The sequence below is a fragment of the Gossypium hirsutum genome, chromosome D06 (assembly GCF_007990345.1).
Source record: "Gossypium hirsutum isolate 1008001.06 chromosome D06, Gossypium_hirsutum_v2.1, whole genome shotgun sequence".
Classification (NCBI taxonomy): domain Eukaryota; kingdom Viridiplantae; phylum Streptophyta; class Magnoliopsida; order Malvales; family Malvaceae; genus Gossypium; species Gossypium hirsutum.
The window spans coordinates 25,516,660-25,522,568 of NC_053442.1; positions in this window are offsets into that span (position 1 = coordinate 25,516,660).

Below are 5,909 nucleotides of genomic sequence, written 5' to 3' on the forward strand. Positions count from 1 at the left end.
GAAATGAAATGAAATGAAACATATGTATATTTATTTTTTAAAGATGAAAAATGAATGAAAATATATGTAATTATAAATAGTATTTGAAATCAATGCAATGAAATATGAAATTTTGAAGAATTGGTAAACTTTTATGTATATATAATAAATTAGTTTATAAAATTTGTTATGTATTTGTCATTTTGAAAATGGAGGTGTTTTGGTACGAATGACATGAGAAATAGTTTGTAAATTGAAAATTTAATTGAATGCATGTACATAATTAAGCTTGTTTTACAATATCTTGAATTATAGATTTACCACTGAGTGTTTTGCTCAGCATATGGTTTTGTTTTCTCTGTGCGCAAGTATGTTGATTCTCGATAGATCAAGAGGTTACCTCAGCATCTAGCAATCTATCCCTGACTTAGCAAAGTTCGTATATTTTTGTTTTATTAAAGTTTGGAATGTACCTAGTTGAGTTAGTTTTAGGTGTTAAAACTATGTCTAGGTAAACTTTTGAACTAGAAGTTTGATTTATGAAATGGAATATATGAATGCAATGTGTATATGAGTTACACAAATGGTTTGATTGGTATGAATTGTTGTAAATGTTAATGATCTTAGTGAAATAGGTATGAATGTGTAGGATTTGAATAAACTGCACTAGATGGTTAGCCTATAAGTGATAAGGCATTGGAATAGTGTGGATAAGGTATTGAAGTGTTTAAATTGATACTAGAAAGTTACATATATTGGTTGATCTTTAGGTGTGAGTGTGTACTATGTTAGCTTGGAAAATTTGCAGGTAATGTTCAATTAAGAATTGCAGAAACAGTATATGACGTCATGACGTCAAACATATGTCGTCTCTACGAGATCCGGTCACCGTGCCACAGTGCGACGTCGAAGATGGTTGTTGCAATGAGGCCTAAACAGTTTGTCATGTTGGGATGAGGAACTGCCTCACGTCGTGACATCAATTTGAATTTTTGAAATATTACATTTTAGTCCCAAATTGATCCTGGTTTAACTTTGGAGCTTTTATAAGCTCGTTTAAGACTTGGAAACAAATGTATAATTTATTGTATGCCTGTATTGATTGTAATTAATAATCAATGTTATAATTTATTGGTAGTTTGATCGTAATTGCTTCAGCAACAAATGTGGCACCTTATAGCTCAAATTTGGTTTGTATGAGTCCCACCATGTGCTATTGCTATGTGTGAGTTTTAGTTAGTTTTGTTGGTTCTAGTCTATATTGTACTAGTTCTTAGCTTGTATGTGATGAAATTGTTTGATTTAACATTTTGTTCCAATTTTTAGTCTGTCTGTACTAAAATAGTTTAATTCTACACTTTGTTGTTGTTTGGAAAGATTATATTTGTACTTTGAATGTACTTGTAAACTTTCAAAAAAAAAAAACAACTGACCTAAACCCAAGCTTATTTAAATTTGAAACCGGCACAAACTAAAACCATTTTGAACCCTCCGTTAAAAAAAATAATTTAAACCCAAATCTATTCAAACTTGAAACAATTTGGAACTAAACTAATCAAAATAAGTAACTCAAAAGTATCCAAGTGAAATTTCAAATTACCAAATTTTGAATTACCTAAATAATTAAAACTTGAAACGATTCAAAGTTAAAATAACTTGAACTAAAAAATTATCAAAACTCAAAATGGCCAGCCCAATGGTCCACCTTTATATATATATTTGAAATATTTATGGTTTAAGTTGGATTCGAGACAAGATTATATATGATACCAATACACTCTATATTTATTTAAATTTCACTCGGTTCAAAATATAGATTTAAAATTTTGTCTAAATTCACCTATATTTATTAATAACTAACTCAAACCTAATTTAGGTTCATACATATTATTTATATATATATTATTTTTTATTTAATATTTTAGATGGTTTTTTATTTAAAATTTAAATTTAGACAAATTAACATATTTTTTAAGGGTAATTATTTGATAGAATTCACAAGTGGATTGAGAGAATAACAAGTGTTATATTTATTTATATATTTAATATTTTATTATTTTATTACTCCTATAATATACCTGACAAACTCTCAATGTCTTTGTGGAGTCTAATAAACTCCACACGAGTATATGGAATAATTTTTTTAAAAATATTTACCTTGTGTTTTATAATCATATATTTAATTTATGTGATTTGAATTATAAAAATAAATTAAATATATTATAAAAGTACAAAACCGACTAGGCCGAGCAAAGATCAGATTAGAGCCCGACCCTTAGGGCATGTTTGGTTGGCTGTAATACCAATATATTACAGCTCAATTCAGTGGGCTCATCACTAAGCCATTGTTTGGTTGGCTGCAATGAGCTATTACAGCCCTATTCCATACGGGCTTATTGTAAAAGCCCGTTTTCAGTGGTGTCAGAAACAGTGGTTTTGGGGCCACCAAATTCGACGAGTAAGTTCATAAATATTAAATAATAATATTTACGAGCCAAATGTGATTTTTAAAAAAGGTTTTTGATTTGATAATTTACGTTATTTAAGTGATTTATTAAGTTCAAGTGGTAAGACCCTAAGGTCAAGTGGTTTTAGAAAATAAGGTATCGGGATCTCGTTTCTATAAACTGAGCCGTAAATATTTTTATAAATATTTACGGAGTGTCATTAAGGTGGTATTAAAGTTTCGTTGAAAATTTTAACGTTTCGATAGATAATTAATTAAAAGGAACTAAATCGTAAAAGATGTAAAACTTGATCACTATTTGATTTAAGTGATTAAATGGTTTATTTAATAAAAGAAATGGACTTAAATGGTAATTAAACCATTTAAGGAGTTATTGGACTTATATGGACATGAATTTGGTGTTTTATTTATTTATAAACCAAGGTTAAAATGGTAATTTGATAATTAATTAAATTAAATAAAACATTAGTAAAACAAAAAAAGGTCGTCATCTTCCTTTCTCTTTTTTTTTTCAACTGAAAGCCATGGTTATAGAAGCTAGGTTTGGCCATGTTTCACTTTGTGCATATAAGTCCCTAAGCTATATGTTTCTAATAATTTTTATGTTTTTGAGATCGTTGCAACTAGGTCCAGCTAATTCGTACCTTCGATTTTGAAATTTTTAAAGATTGTGAATGTTGCAATTGATGAATCTAGTGGTTTTTTTATGTTAAATGATGAATTTGAAGTATTATTTGGTATTTAAAAGTATTTTTAAGTGATTTTTGATGAATTTATCGATTAGGGACTAAATTGTTAATATAATAAAAATACAAGGATTTGTTGTGAAATTTTTGCATAAATGGGCTGTATTGGACGCCATAAGTATTCGGCTAGGTTTAATTTTAGGTAAAAATGGTGAAATTGCATGTTTTAGGCTCAATGACTAAATTGAATAAAGTAAAACTTTAGGGGCAATTTTGTAAAAATTTCAAAAATGACTAAAGTGCATGAAATACATTGTTTTACTGTCTAATTAATAAATTGAATGAAATTATTAATTTAGATCAAGATTGGGTGGAAAACGAGGAGAATGGAGAATTACCAAAATGCCCTTGTACTTTGACATTTCTACAATTTTGCCAGCTAAGTTCGTATGAACTATACTATGCATAATTTTGATTAAATTGAATGCTATTATATGATTTTAATGAAAATGAATCAATATATATATGTTAATTATACAATTTATCGAGTAAAGAAACGATGAAAATTTAACGACGTACGACGACTATCGAACCCCGTTTGAACCTTAGGAATATATAGCATAAAAATGACATGCCATTAGGGTTACCATGTTTCGGATGCTGGACCAAAACATCCTACCGGTGGCTGAGTTCCAGCATGTGTTACAGATACTTGACAGCTTGTGCTAGCAGCAACGAGTAGCTACGTTTCGACTAGCAGCTTATTAGAGCAAACCCATTTATGGCTCGAGAGAGAGCATCTATGTAAAAGAAAAGGAAAGAAATGGTTTCGACCATATGTTAGCACACAGTGTGTGAGATTCTCGCATATCCGATATTATTCTAAGTGGTTCAACGGACATACAAAGGGAAAGAACGGTAAGTGTTCCGATTGGCAATGTCATGAAAGGATGGAAAGGTATGAGTTGTTGATGATTAAAGTATGTATAGCCATGTTCATGAAAAGTATGAATGCTTATATGCTATATTCATGAAAGTTAGTTTATCATGTGGTTATTTTTGCTAAGTTATGTGTTAATTACTAACTTGTGACTATGGCTAATGCTATGTTTATGTCTAATGTGTTATGTAAATGAAATGGGTAAGTGTTCTGTAACAACCCTTACCCGAGACCGTAGCCGGAGTCGAGCACGAGGCGTTACCCGACTTAACTTACTAGTTCAGAGCATAAAAAATTTACTTTTAAAAAATTAATTCACTCCCATTCAATCAATATGTCCCCAAAAAGGACCCTAGAGACCCTAAAACATGCAATGGACACGGTTCGAGTTCAAACCGGGAACATTAAAAATTTTCCGAATACTTAAACAACTCAAAATAATTTATTTCACTACTCACAATAAAACTATCCACTCGCATAACAGTCACTAATTTAATTATAACTTAAGTTACAAAACTCAAAATTTAGATCTGTAAATTTTCCCTAAAACTAGACTCATATATATTCTTACCATAAAGTTTCTAAAATTTTTGGTTTAGCCAAATAGTACAGTTTATTCGTTAAAGTTTCTTCTGTTTCACTATTCGACAGCTCCGACCCCTCTTCACTAAAAATTAATTATATCATTGTACAGAATTCGGATAATATTCTCATTTGTTTTTATTGAAAATAGATTCACTAAGGAATCTATAAATATAAATTATGACTCATAATTATTTCTATACAATTTTTAATGATTTCCTAAAGTCAGAACATGGGACTTCAAAAACCATTCTGACCCTGTCTCACTAAAATTCAAATATCTCACAATATAAAATTCCTTTGCCTACACCGTTTCTTTCATGTAAAAATAGACTCGATAAGATTTAACTTTATATCTCATTCACTCTCTGATTCTATTTCTAATATCCTTGGTGATTTTTTAAAATCACGTCACTACTGCTATCCAAAAACTGTTCCATTGCAAATTTTTACTCTTTTATAATTTCTTTGTATTAACTATCATTTAGGCATACATAACACCAAAACATGTTCTTAAATAGCCATTTTAATAGCAAAACATTATCGAGTACTTACTAACTATTCATTATCCATATCTTAAGGACACACACAAAATGACTAAGTCCCTATACATGTCATAACTTAAAACATTTCCAATCACAAAATACCGAGTTAGTCTGTTGATAGTGTGAAATGATATCTAACATCTTTACGATCCCCGAATTGCTTGGAGATACTATAATAAAGAAGGAAAATAAAGGGGGTAAGCATTAAAGCTTAGTAAGTTTACAAGCAAATAAATAACAACACTTATCATAAATAATTATACTCATAAATTATCATCAAGTATCATGGTCTTTGCTTCTTCTTTACTTACTCTCTTGCTTGTTTACTTACTTGCTTACTTAAATAACTCATGATTATAACTTACTCCTCCCTTGCTGAAATTTCTTTCTGAACTGATAACTGAAATATTCTTAACCTTTATAACTCACCTGAATATATTAATTATGCTTTTACCTGAACTTTCATGTAACATAGTCTATTTACTAGCCTGTTGAACCACTTGGAATAATAAGGATACTCAGGTCTCCTGCCTGATAATAACATGCCAATGCCATGTCCCAGACATGGTCTTACATGGGATGTTTCCTGTACTGCCAATGTCATATCCCAGATATGGTCTTACAAGGGAGTTCTCATATCGGTGCCCATGTCATGTCCCAGACATGGTCTTACGGGGGACCTCTCATCTCAGCACCAACGCCATGTCCCA